The sequence below is a fragment of the Hyla sarda genome, chromosome 4 (genome assembly GCF_029499605.1).
Source record: "Hyla sarda isolate aHylSar1 chromosome 4, aHylSar1.hap1, whole genome shotgun sequence".
Classification (NCBI taxonomy): Eukaryota; Metazoa; Chordata; class Amphibia; order Anura; family Hylidae; genus Hyla; species Hyla sarda.
The window spans coordinates 99,526,535-99,541,546 of NC_079192.1; the positions used below are offsets into that span (position 1 = coordinate 99,526,535).

The 15,012-nt window shown below is 40.9% G+C and overlaps 1 protein-coding gene across 1 annotated transcript in view; it reads left to right on the forward strand.

Moving 5' to 3' along the window:
• Positions 1 to 712: 712 nt before the first annotated feature.
• Positions 713 to 15,012, forward strand: part of CILP (cartilage intermediate layer protein) — a 54,490-nt gene continuing 40,190 nt past the window's right edge. Inside the window, exon 1 of the mRNA XM_056569240.1 lies at positions 713 to 822. The gene's annotated coding sequence lies outside the window, so the exon portion shown is untranslated. The remainder of the gene's footprint in view (positions 823 to 15,012) is intronic.

A 15,012-nucleotide genomic window follows, 5' to 3' on the forward strand; every position in this document is an offset into this window, starting at 1 on the left:
TTACCGTTCAGCGTGAGCTATGTCTCCCCACACCGATCTTTGCAGAGCGGGCAGAAGACCAATGCTGGGCTTACGCTTAAAGAGCAGCAATGCCTGCCAACACATTTGCGCCTAGAGAGGAAATTGCATGACCTTGCTTACATACACCTCCCCAACGGACCAATGGTCCATGTAGTATTGGCAGGAATGATTAATTGAGTAATTGAGTCTAGTACAGTATATCTGCATTTATTACTCTTCATGAGGTATATATATATATATATATATATATATATATTTTTTTTTTTTTTTTTTCATCTCTTTCTTTCTAAGCACCCCAAGAAATTCTCTTTGCATTAAGGAAGAACGCCGCATCTGACTGCCAAGCCATAAAGTGTCTTTGGATAATGTTGTCAAACATTGGCATACGTACAACCCTTAATGGTTTGCTTCGTGGTAAACTATTATTTCAATAAAGGGTTGAATTGTAACAAAAGGGGATTAAACTAGAACATTCAGATCTTGGAAACACATGAAAACAGCAGTACCATTTTTTAGATTACAAGAAAAAGTTTAGTATCCTATTTCAAGATTTTATTTTCTTCCCTTATGGGCTTCTGTATTGCGGGATGTCCTCCTGTACTGTCTGATGGCATAAGATGCTCCATACCCCCCTTGTAAGTCCTCTGCGATGTCTTTGCTTTTTCAGATCTAGTTTCTCTCTGTCTTGTGGCTGCCAGCCACTCCTGGGCTGTTAGCTGAGCTGCTATATAAAAAGACCCCCGCACAGCACAAGAGGAGACACACAGCTCTGCAGGACAACTGGAAGCACACACAGCTTTGGTAAGACTAAACACTTGACAATACCTTTCTGGCTTTTATTATTTATATCAGGCATATAAAAACATGCAAACAACAAATATAATATTAAACCGGGTTTAAATATCAATAGCACATTAAATAGATCATAGATAGATATTTTAGGTATATTTTTTTTCTATTAATTTAACTTTTATTTAAAGTCTTACTTTGCAAAGCATTTTCTTTTATGTAATACATTACAAATATTTAGCTGGCTTAAATAAAAAAATAAAAAATTCGCAACTTTTTTTTGTGTACCATGTGTGACAGCATGTTAGGCATTTTAATATCATAGCAACATGTGGTAAACATATTCACAAACAACCACTTACTGGCAGTGGCCAAAACAGTGTCATTTTGGGTTCCATTCAGGTGGTTCATGTCAGATTTTGGGTTGTATGGAATCCTGCACTATGCCATAGAGTAGTATACAGCAAAAGATACATATGGTCCACTATATGGTCTTTAACATGGGAGCCTATGTATGATAGATGCGACCATGTGTATAGACACTGGGGACGCATACTGTAACAAAAGAGTGTGCTAAGAGCCTTATTTCTACATGATTATTGTACATTTTTTGGTAGTACTGAAATAAATATAATGTACAACAATAAATAATGTATTTGTAAGTATTTGCTTTGTATCTATTTGCTGCTATAACTGAGTATAGTATCTGATTCTAATGTATTAGTAAACATAGTCTAAACAAGATTTCCCAAACTTGTGGCTCTCCAGCTGTTGAAAAACTACAATTCTCATCATCTGCTATCATCTGATAGCAGAAGGCTTTGTGTAAGGGTCCATAGACCGTGGGGGGATTTATTATTGTCTGTGCTGGGTGCAGCAAACTGTGGAAAGTTGCAAAATAATTGCGCCAGCCTCCGTTCTGACAAAAAGTTTGTGACTTTATGTTGCAAAAGTGGGCAAGGCTGGATGTAATGTGTGTGAAAGGAGACATGGCTTTCTGCAACGCCGGATTTATTGCAATTTATTTTACAAAAGATGTAAACTGTAGCAAAAATCCACGCTTGCTAACAGGCTGCTTTACTACGTGATTTATTGAGAAGTGGGCACCTCTTTAAAAATCCAGTGAACTCGAATCCAGTACACTTCAACATTAATGGGGTACTCCGGCGCTAAGACATCTTATCTCCTATCCAAAGGATAGGGGGTAAGATGCCTGATTGCGGGGCTTCCGCCGCTGGGAACCCCCGTGATCTTGCACGCAGCACCCCGTTAGAATCAATCCCCGGAGCACCCAGTTAGAATCGGTACTCCGGCGCTAAGACATCTTATCCCCTATCCAAAGGACAGGGGATAAGATGCCTGATTGCGGGGCTTCCGCCGCTGGGGACCCCACGTGATCTTGCACGTGGCACCCCGTTATAATCAGTCCCCGGAGCAGGTTCGCTCCGGGTCTGATTACTGGTGATCACGGGGGCCGGAGCATTGTGACGTCATGGCTCCGCCCCTGTGTGACACGCTCCGCCACCTCAATGCAAGCCTATGTAAGTCACGCCCCCTCAGGTGTCACGCCCCTCACATAGGCTTGCATTCAGGGGGCGGAGCTTGATGTCCCACGGGGGCGGGGCCATGATGTTACAATGCTCCGGCCCCCTTGATTGCCAGTAATCAGACCCGGAGCGAATGTGCTCCGGGGACTGATTCTAACGGGGTGCTACGTGCAAGATCACGTGGGGTCCTTTGGATAGGGGATAAGATGTCTTAGCACCGGAGAACCCCTTTAAATATATATTATAAATATTTGTAAATTACTTATATTTGAAAATCTTAATCCTTCCAGTACTTATCAGCTGCTGTATACTACAGAGGAAGTTGTTTTCTTTTTGAATTTATTTTTTGTCTGACCACAGTGCTCTCTGCTGACACCTCTTTCCATGTCAGGAACTGTCCAGAGCAGAAGAGGTTTGCTGAACAGTTCCTGATATGGACAGAGGTGTCAGCAGAGAGCACTGTGGTCAGACAGAAAATAAATTAAAAAAGAAAACACCTTTCTCTGTAGTATACAGCAGCTGATAAGTACTTGAAAGAGTAACATTTTAATTAGAAGTACTTTACAAATCTGTTTAACTTTCTGGCACCAGTTGATTTGAAAAAAAAAAATGTTTTCCACTGGAGTACCCTTTTAAGGGTCTATTCACATGGCAAAATTTCCGCTTGCGGAATACTGCCTTAAATTAAAGCCTATAGACTTCTATAGGATTCTGCAATCCCATTCACACTTCTGAATTTCCGCTTGCGGAATTCCGCTAGCGGAATTCCGCAAGCGGAAATTCAGAAGAGTGAATGGGAGTGCGGAATCCCATAGAAGTCTATGGACTTTAATCTGAGGTGGAATTCCGCAAGTGGAAATTCTGCCGTGTGAATAGACCCTAAGGCTAGGTTCAGACTACGGAATATCCAGGCAGAAAATTTCCGCCCGGAGATTCCGAGTGCGGCCAGCGCTGGCTGAATCAGTCGGCGCTAGGACCGCGCGGACACTGCAGTCTCCAATAGACTGCAATGTGTTCCGCGCGGATTTCCGCCTGAAGAAAGAGCAACCCCTTTCTTCAGGCGGAAATTTCCAAGCGGATTGTCCGTTCACAAATTCCGCTTCACAAATTCCGAAGTGTGAATTTGGGAACGGAAAATCATTCACTACACTATACATTTTAGAAAGCGAAATTTCCGCCTGCAATTTCAAAGCAAAATTGCAGGCGAAAATTCCGTAGTCTGAACCTAGCCTAAGTTACAAACTCTCCCGTGCGTTTCTTTACTTTTGCATGTCCTTAGAGAACACTTTGGATATCATACATAGATATACACATAACATTATGGAGAAAAATAAACCATTCTGCAATTTACACTCTTGTGCTTGAATTTTGACATATAAAGTTGGAGGAACTTTACTGCCCTGTTATGTGAACCGTATTTTAAGTTTAGAACTCCTTTCAAGTTTATTTGTGTCTGCTAAGAGTAGCATCTTACAGCTGTGTCCCAGACTTACATACAGAATGACAGACATATACAGCCTGGCATGGGGGCTGCTCATTTAGGTCATGTTCCAGATATAAGCTGACGAACATTTAGAGCAGCAAAGAAATATGTGAATTATGTTTATTTCCTACTGATGTACTTCATTTGACTTGTGAACATAATGGATGAGAATGACAAAGGAAGAGTTCACCCCGCTACTGCACTGTACACCCAAGGCCTACTGGTAAAAACGTATGCTGATGTACATAGAGGTATGCTGGTATATGTCAGTGATACTATTTGACAATACCCCTTGGGATTAAACTGTGATTATGGGGTGGCAGTATGCTGAGACATACCTAGGGTGTATACCCTGAACGTGGTGTAAGACAAATTCTAAGACAAATTGTATGTGTTGTTGACAAAAGCTATTTACTCATGGGGGGATTTATCAAGACATTTAGAACGCTTTTTAAACGGCTTTTCTCTTTATTTTTGTCGCACAAAATGTTGGACAATGGGTCCGTGCGACTTTTTGTGCGGCAGTTGCTTTAGAAATGTTTCCATGATTTTTACCCTTTTAGAGCACTTTTACCCTTTTAGAGCACTTTGTAAGGGAACCATTTTTTTACACCTTTTTTGTGTGTGCTGGTAATGTGTAGGAACATCAAATTTATTAAATGGTCACAGAGCATTTGACAAATTTTGTGCAGGTCACATTTTCTAAAATTTCACTCTTCACATACACCAAAAAGCTAAACTAAATCTGGGCTGGTGTAGGTTTTTGGCAGTTTTGCGCCTTTTTTTTTTTTCACAAAAAGGCGCAGTTCCTGAAACCCATCCATATCATGTGTATTGCCAAAATCAGTGGAATACAATTTAAAATCAGCAGAAATGTGTTAACCAAAAGGCAGAAAAAAAGGTGCAAATAAAGGACAATTGCACCCAAATAGCGCCAAATTTAGACAGAAAAAAAGGGTAAACACAATGATAAATGCCGGCCTTTGTGCAGTGGTCACTGATTTACTTAGTGCAAATTTTTGCGTAATGTCGCAAAATTTTTGCACGATCCCAGAAATAGACGGTTCCTCAGGTCAACTAAGCCCTGCCCTACATTTTCTGTGCGACTTTTGAGTCAGGGTATATGCGACTTTTCACACAAAAGTCGCATCTCTGCACAAAATCTGCAACTTTTTTAGAAGTTGAATCAGTGAAATTTATCAAAGTCTGTACAGCGTTTGATAAATTTGGCGTAAGTCCGCAACTATCACCGCAACTTTTGTGCTCTTAAACAGTGAAGAATTCACACCACTCTTTGTAAATGCCCTCCATAGTGCCTGGGACATTACCAAACATATCCAAATACTCAAAATGACAACGTGACTAAAGAATGATAATATGCTAAAATGTAAAGGAGAAACTCAATGAGGGACATTTATCAATGTTTGCTTATGTATTCCTTTTTTTAGTACTTTTTTCCTTACTTTTTTTTACTGGTTTCAGCCTGTTGATAATTTTCTTTCATGTAAGCAATTTTTCCTTTTTTACTTTGGTAGTAGCTTTTTCTGCTCCATGTTTGAGCTGGAGTAAATTTAGTCATTTTTAACCTTGTTGCGACTTTTTTTTGCGCAGTTGCGACTGTCGCAGTTAATAAATACCAGACTACCCGTAGTCCATTTTAAAATTATTACTACGTAGTTAGGTTTTGGAAAACTTGCTTTTCTCGCTTTCCAATAGCAAAATACAGGATATTGTAAGGCTAATCCTGAGCCTAGTAGAGTTACTTCTTGGCAAATCAAAAAGAATATAAAGATAAAGAAGTGCCTAAAATGTACTATTTATTAGATTCATTTAAAATCACCACAAAAAAAAAGGAAAATGTGCTCCCTAAATGTGTGAAATAATAAGCAAAGTAAAGTGCCTTAAATGCTCCAAACAGACCACCAGCTTGTTGCTATAGGAGTCTGTTCCCTGTGAGCATATATATATATAAGATCCTATCTCTCAACGCGTTTCTGCTGACTATACCGTCAGTGTCCTCAGGAGAGAATTAATGGCACCAGGTCGTCTGCTGTTTCACAGATAGCCTGTTTGTGGGGTCACTTCTAGGTGACCCTAATACTTAGGGGTATACCGTGGAGGGGGATTATGTTATAGATTATTAAAGATTGCAAAAAGCCCATGTAAACATATGATAAAATGTAAAAAAAAATGTAAAAAAATGCACTTCTGTAATAAGTATTGCACATATCCCTGTGCTAATCAGATACCATAATCTTATATTGCACATAACCCCAATTGCTTTAGCCCATGTAAACACATTTAGCATCACAAGCCACCTATTTCTTGGTATACTGCCTGTAATGCCCGGGTGCCTGAGCGCATATTACCTCTATTGCGCTCAGTAACACGGGCTACTCACGGTCCCTACAGTATGAAGCTCTGAAGTCTGGTGTCTCCAGTCCGCGCTGTGTCAACTCATGGATACACTGCGGCGTGCGCTCTTTATGCGCGCCGCCGCCCGGCGTCTTACCTCATCAGGTCGCGATCCCCGTATGCGCTCTTCCCGTGACAACTTCCGGTTTTCGCGCTGGGATCAGCTGACCCGGCCAGCGCCGTCAGCACTACAGACACGCCCCGAGCCGCTCCCCGGATGTGTCCTGGCAACCACTGTCAACAATTACCTGCTGCCAAACTGCGCATGCGTATATGGCGCTGGCGTTCCACAGTTATTTCCGGCCGAAGTTCTGCTATAGGACTTAACTCTTGCATGGCTAGTGCATAGTAAGCGATGTCTATAGAGGCATACACAGAAAAGAAACAATTTACAACGTTAGTTCCGTACACACCTATGGTACCATACAGATGGAGATATATTCATTTTAATGGATAAAGGATAGTATACATAAAATAATAAAGATAGGCATATTCCTCACTAATGGGGTGACGTATACGGGTGTGCTAATAATAGCACCACCTCCCTAACTGACCTCCCTAGTCCTAGGTGGCAGAAAGGTGACAGGGCAGTAGCGTAGGGGAAGGGACTTGTCTATTACACCCTGATGAGCCCTAGTTACTGGGGCCATAAACCTAGGTGGGGTGGCCGTCCTAAAAAGAATGGTCCCACACTGGAACCTATGCCCTATTACTCAAGACAATCCCTATTTATAAATTCTAACCACTTACTGACTCCTTAAAAGCCCTCTACGGCTTCCCTGTCTTCCTATAGCGGTCCATCTAACGTCCCCCATAGTTGCCTAGCCTGGCTAGAGGAAACACGTGAAATTAATATTTTCATTGATGCCCTTTGGGGCTAAACTATCCAATTCAAAGATCCATTTCATCTCCTTCTGTAATAACAATTTATCCAGGTTCCCTCCCCTTTCAAATTTTTTAGCGGTTTCAATACCCTGGAATTTCAACATTTTTGGATCTCCTCCATGGTATCTCACTATATGCTTGGCCAGAGGCTTATCTCTATTATTTCTGACGTCTCCGATGTGTTCCAGAATGCGTCTCTTTAATTCACGGATCGTCTTTCCAACGTATTGACGGGGGCATGGACATGTGGCTACATAAATAACAGTTAATAATTACCCAATCCAGTTAATGAAGTGCTGGATTGGGTAATTCCTTCCTGTTTGGATATTAGTGACTGTTTTCGTCCTGCACATAAACTCGCATGCTCTGCATTTCCCACAGCAAAAATTACCTTTGACTTAACTTCTTCCTAGCCACGTATTGATGTTACCAGGGAGTCTCTCTAAGGGGGCCAAGTGGCTCTCCATTAATCTGTCCCCAAGGTTTCTCCCCCTTCTATAGGTTATCATGAGGTGCGGTTCTAAGCAGTCTTCAAGGTCACTATCCATTTGTAAAATCCTCCAGTGTTTCTGAAAGATTGATCTGACCGACTGCGCGGCTCTATCGAAGGTTCCTATAATCCGCATAACTGGTTTAGCTTCATTTCTATTTCTTGGAGTCAACAGATGTTCTCTTGGGGTCTCCAGTGCTGTCTTATATGCATTTTTCAATATATAATCTGGATACCCTCTTTTTAAGAATCTATCTCTTAAATCAGGAGCCTTCCTCTTAAAGTCACTCAAATTTGAACAATTCCTCCTGAGACGGAAGAACTGCCCTTTCGGGATCCCCTCTTGAGGGGGATCGGGTGGCAGCTCTCCCATCTCAGGAGACTATTAGTGGCTGTCTTTTTCCTGTACACTGTGGTGACTACATAACCACTCTCGTCCTTTGATATCAAGACATCAAGAAATGAAAGCTTCCTGTCATCAATCTCATACGTGAAGTGTAAACCTATATCATTTACATTAAGCGAATGAATAAAATCTTTAAATTCTTATATGGTGCCTGTCCATAAAACCAGCACATCATCTATAAAACGGGACCAAAGTAGAGCCTTTTCTTCAAAAACTTTCCGCTCCCCATTAAAAACCTGGGTGGCCTCCCACCAGCCCAGGAGCAAGCTTGCATACGTGGGGGCACAGGGGCTCCCCATCGCGGTGCCCCTGCGCTGGTGGTAAAGGCGACCGTTAAAAAGAAAATAGTTTTCAGTTAAAACAAATTCTAGGATCCGTAAAATAAAGCTGTTATGATTTCTGTACTGTAAACCTCTGGACGTCAGGTAGTATTCAACCGCTCTCAGACCTTGTGTATGGGGTATCGAGGAATACAAAACCTCTACATCGATACTACCCAAGAGGGTACCTGATTCAACGGTCACCCCCTCCAACTTTTGGAGGAGGTCCATAGTATCACGTACGTACGAAGGCAAGGAAACCACAAAACTTCTGAGCACTTTATCAATATAGGTTCCCAGATTATGCGTGAGACTGCCTATTCCGGAGACTATAGGTCTTCCTTTTAATGGATTAAAGCCTTTGTGGACCTTTGGCAGTGCATAAAACACAGGTGTCATTGGTGCCATTGGTAACAAATATTGATATTCCTCACTGCTCAGAATCCCTGTTTCCTTAGCCTCATTCAGAAGTAACACAAGTTCCTGTCGATATTCTGCTGTTGTATCTTTTTGTAATATTCCGTAAGTGTCTCTATGATTCAACAGTTTCTCGCACATTTCAATATATTTTTCTCTAGTTAGTACTACTACATTTCCGCCCTTGTCGGATTTTTTAATAACCAGATTTTTATTTTTATTCAAATCATTGAGAGCCTGCCATTTGCTTCTACTAAGATTACTATTGAAATTCTTAAACACCGTCGAGCATTGCAGATCTCGGAGATCCCGCTCCACGAGATCCCGAAAGACCTCAATGCATGAGATTTCAGGGGTAGGTGGGCATTTTGTACTCTTCGGTCTGCAGTCCGTAAAGGGACCTTTACCACTTAAAGTGGGGCTCTGATCACTAAGGCCCACTAGGTCCCTTACTACTGGCAGATCATCCAGCGTAATGCCCAACTCCTCACATTCCCTTCTTTCCATAGATTTAAAGAATTTATGCCATTGCAGCTTGCGTGTAAACAGATGCAGGTCCTTGGTCCATGTAAAGGCACTGTAATTCTCCGTAGGGACAAAGGTTAAGTCCCTACCAAGGACCCGCATCTGCTCCCATTTTCTCGCTTTCCAGTCAAAATGTTGCACGACAAATCGCATAGTCACAGGTGCGACATTTGTGCGACATTTTTAGTAAAAAAAAAATTAACTAAATCGCTTGATAAATGTCTGTCAATGACTGTCTAATAGTAAATCTTATTTCCTCTTAGTGTAGTCTAGTGTTCCGCTTGGCTGGTTTTTCACTATACTTTGGTCACCTACTTGTGCCAGGGTTCGCCACTTTCTGCCAAACTGCACCAACCACATCACATGTGAAAACAGACCAATTTAAAGTTGGTCAGCAAAGTGCAAACACAGTGCAAACATTGTGCAAACACTGTGCAAATATTGCGCCATTGGGAGATAATGTGCACAAAAACTGTAGGAAAATGAAGGACGTGCCTCCTTTTAGGGTATCTGAGCAGATTTTTAAGTGGGAAAAACCTGACAAACAATTGCTATATCTGTCAGGAAAACTCAAACCGCACTAAGGGTAGGGTCACATAAAACACATAAGCAGCATATTTTATACTGCCGAAAATCTGCTGTGCAGCGGGAAATACGATGCGTATTCTCCCATCAGCATTCACACAGGGCTACCCGCGGATGCCCTGTGTGCACAGGGAGGTTTGGAGGCAGAGATCTAAAGGGATGCATCATAGTTACGTCCTGCCAATATTTTTGGCTCTTTCCAGCCTGTTACTGCTTTATGCTCTGGACCTGTTGGTACAGGCCTGTTTTTGGGGCTAACACTGAGCTCCAGCTTAGCAATGTACTCTGTCAATGAGACAGCTTCCCCTACTAAGCATGTAAAGTTTTTAGTTTTTTTTAAACAACACATAAATAAAATTTATTATGAAAAACACTTTCCCACAAGCCCTCGCTAACCATTTTATTTAGCAAAAAAAAACTGCTGATCATTGTCCACCAAATCTGAAGTAGTCCTCTGGATTCACGTATCAAAAAACAAACACAAAAATGGATTAGTACATTCTGGGTGCTCCCCTGGTAAGTTGATGCCTGATCGCTGTATACAGTATACAGCCATCTATTTAGATGGTTGTATACTGTATACTCCCAAAGGAGTTAACTAGTGCTGCTCTGCAGCACTAGTTAACTCTTTCATTGCTGGACCCATGCATAGCACTCAGCCCAGCAAGAGGTTACAGTAAAACAGCGAAACTATGCTTTATATATTGTGTAGCGCAACTTAACTCTTTCATTGATGGGCCGGCTCATCGTTCTTAGTTTAGTCTCTATAGAGATAGCTGGTTAACTGTATGTTTTTGCTGAACAGTTCTGCTACTTACCTCCACTCCATGGGCCGGGCGCCCTGCATTCAACCCACGGAATGGTTCCCTGAAGGTAGTGAAAAACTGCCAAAGGATAAAAAAATGTAATTTCCACATATAGAATAATGCCTAAAACCCAGAAAAATTGCAAAAATACCTCAAGAAGCTGTGGCAGTTTTTCTGGCATTTTTTCTGGTGTTTTTTCATGTTTTATAAAACGTGACAAGCTGGGAGGAAACTTTGTCTTAAAAAGTATGTTTGGTGATAAAAAGTCACAAAATGCTCAATAGGCCAAAAAATCTAAAAATTTTCCACACAGAGGGATAATTTATAATTTTATGTAGATAATATTTTTTTTAATTTGTCTCTAGAACTGTTGCTGTAAATTTTTTGCTACTTTTTTTGCATCTTTTCAACTAAACGATTTTCTCAAGATTGTGTAGTTGTGTCAAAATCAAGTTGTTTTGCTGCAGTGGTCATGAAATTTAGTACATTTGGCGCACTTACACATTGTCACCACTAAAAAAAACAAAAAAAGCTGAAAAAAAGAGTCCACTGACACTAACATTTAAATTTGATATTGAAATTGATCAACTGCTCTACGACCATTTAATACATTTAGCACATGTAGACATGAGCACCACACAAAATAAAGTTGTACAAAAATTGTTCCCATACACCAACATTGATAAATTCCCCCCTTTGTGTATGTATTTTTCATTGCCTGCTGAACAGTGTAGATTCATAAAAAGTTGTTCCTGTGTATATCAGGAATTATAATAATTTAAGACAAATTTTTTTTAACCTCTATACGGGGCGAGACTGGAACACCAGAGTACCAGAGAATCCCAGCAGATGGTCCTAGCAGAACACAACTCATTTGAAGATGATGTTGGAGCCAACCTCTTGCTTTAGTAGACTGGCAAATAACTCTTATAATGTATAAGTGGTATGCCCTGTGTGTGCGCAACGATAACAACAAAGTTTACAGTGTAAATAAAAGTGGGCATGTAACTGTTCTGTAAAGATGGAGGGTCGGGAATCATTTCCTCAGGTGGGCTCCAGCCTGACAGTGCCTAGTAGATTTTTGGCTTGCTGTATAGTTAATAGCTGTGGTATCAGTATAGCTACTGTATCAATAAAAGCGTGCTAAGTCTACATGTGTGCTGCTATGAATTACTTTAACACCATCCCCTATGGGCTAAAAGCAATATAGCCAAATCTTGAAAACATTACAGTTACTTGTCAGTTTTTTGACCAATTACCGTACTATTTGTACAGTTAAAAATAAACATAATAACAAGAGGATGCAATTTACAATACTAAACTAGTACTGTTGTTTTTTAAGGTTTTATTTTTGTTATTATAACAAGCCTTATGTTGTGTATATATGTGTTTTTGAATGCCAGAGGGGCACAGACCATCAGGATGATATTATACACCTCATTTGGATATATTGCTTTATGATGGTTGGTTGGTTCATTCTGTATGGAAAAGTAAGTAAGTGAAAACTATGTGGAGCTGCACTATAAGACCATACTAATATGGTGCTATGTCTTCATTTTGTGGTTGGTGGGGGTCCAAGCAGTCTGATCCTCTCCAATCATATATCGATGGCACATCCTAAAGATATTTCATTTGTTATTACTAAAATTTAACCCATTTAATATCCTGATGGGTTAAAATTCATGTAAATGTGTACAATGTGTCCATAGAGCAGGTTATGTGGATGTAGGTATGTAAATGCAGTGTCTCCCTATTGCAACTGCCCAAGAAATTAGTGTGCATCAAAGAACTTGTGTTTGTTTTAGTTACAATTATATTATCATTTTTATATCCAGTTGTTCCCCCACCTGGGAGAACTGTCACTGTAGAGGGCACATTGGGATGGTATTAATGTTAGGGTCACTAATGGGGTCATCTGCAGAGCCATTATGGGGGACATTAAGAACTGTTACTATCAGAGTTTAGCTCCTTAGCTCCTTTGGTACCTTCACAGGCACAATTATTTTGTGTGTGCACTATGAATGGTAGAGCCACTATAGAAGCACTAGTCTTGGCAAATGTATTTTTGAGAAATTGTTGGCACTATTACTTTCGGAGGCACTCTGCTTGGCACTATTGGGATAGTCTAACAAATGTTCTGGCATTACTACGAGTGCACTATTAATATTGGTGTCACTTTAATAGGGGGCACACAGTTTGGTAATATTGTGGCACTATAACTGGCACATTGGCCATGACCTCCTGTAGCTCCTCTGTAGGGTCAAATCCGCACTGGAACCGCAAAAACCGCCACATAGGTGACAGGTTTTCCCGGTTCCAGTGTGGATTTGGCCCTACAGAGCTCATTCTCTGACCGGCTGCGGTTCTCGTGTCACCATGGCCGCTCCTGTCTGCCGTGCACCGTTCACACCTCGGCTGGAGTGCAGGCGCCACACCAGTCCTCGGTCTCAGCAATCCAGTACTGAGCACAATCAACCTCTGGGAAATATAAGTGGATCTGAGTAATGGATTAGGGTATGCAGAAACGCGTTGTCCCCAATTATACAAATAAAAGTTTTATTGTCCTGTGCTGCTCGATTCTTCTCTTCATGACTACAGTTGTGCAGCGCCTCCGCTTTCTTTACCCTATTCGTCTTTCACTATTCCTATTGGTCACCATTACTGGGGTCCGATACCGGCAAGAGTGCAGCAGCCATCAACCGTGATCACCTTCACGTACGCCATTTGCTGCAAATTCCAGTGCAGCTTCATAAAAGGTTGGTATATCACCTGGGTGTGGTGAAGGTACCCACACCAGCGGATACACCTCATCAGGGAGTGCCCCCTGTGTTTTTTATCTCTTCCTTTAAGCTTCTCCAGGAATATATCTGGAGATACTGAAAGATCAAAAAATTTTACATGTCTGTCTGGCATGTCAAACGTTTTTCTAAATGACAAAGACATTTTAACTACACTGCTCAAAAAAATAAAAGGAACACTTAAACAACACAATGTAACCCCAAGTCAATCACACTTCTGTGAAATCACACTGTCCACTCAGGAAGCAACACTGATTGACAATCAATTTCACATGCTGTTGTGCAAATGGAACAGACAACAGGTGGAAATTATAGGCAATTAGCAGGACACCCCCAATAAAGGAGTTGTTCTGCAGGTGGTGACCACAGACCACTTCTTAGTTCCTATGCTTCCTGGCTGATGTTTTGGTCACTTTTGAATGCTGGTGGTGCTTTCACTCTAGGAGTAGCATGAGATGGAGTCTACAACCCACAGAAGGGGCTCAGGTAGTGCAGCTCATCCAGGATGGCACATCAATGTGAGCTGTGGCAAGAAGGTTTGCTGTGTCTGTCAGCGTAGTGTCCAGAGCATGGAGGTGCTATCAGGAGACAGGTCAGTACATCAGGATATGTGGAGGAGGCCTCAGGAGGGCAACAACCCAGCAGCAGAACCGCTACCTCCAATTTTGAGTGTGACTCCATATCCAGACCTCCATGGGTTAATAAATTTGATTTCCATTAATAATATTTGTGTGATTTTGTTATCAGCACATTCAACTATGTAAAGGAGAAAGTATTTCATACGATTAGTTCATTCATTTAAATCTAGGATGTGTTATTTTAGTGTTCCCTTTATTTTTTGAGCAGTGTAAAACCATGCAGTAACAGTAATTTAATTTTGTAGCCATTCTGGATTCTGGTTAAAACAACTTAACTTTTTTGGTGCAACACAACTTCACTTTTTTAAATGTAGGCAGAGAGTTGTCCTATGAAAAGATTACTAAAAAGGCAGCTGGAAGGGTACTGCACACTTTAGAGCATGCTTTCTGGAGGCTTCATATGTGAGATGAAATACGTCATCCAAGACTATTTCATGACAATAGTGCAATGTAACAAATAAAGACCAAGCTTCCCCGAGAAATCTGTTTGTGAACAAGGCTCCTTTATATAAGCATTTACAGCCAGTGAGATGTTAGATTACTACCCACAAGTCATCTGTTTTGCATTTCGGTATATAAACATACAACATTTTAAATACACAATAACAATAATTATGTAAAATTTGTATGAGCACAATATGTTATGTATTCATATTCTAGAGTAGAATACGGAGTAGAACATAAAGAGTCATTGGATGATACATGCTTTTGGAATGACATCCGTTTGTTTAACTAGAAAATAGATATTAGGTGGCATTAGTGTCCCAAAGTCAAGACGACATTGCGGTTTTCATGAACAGAAAAACACCATATTTATCTTGTCAAACATAACATCAACTTTGCATTTTATTCCCTACCAACTGTAGTCACTAAGGCTTCCTTTATAG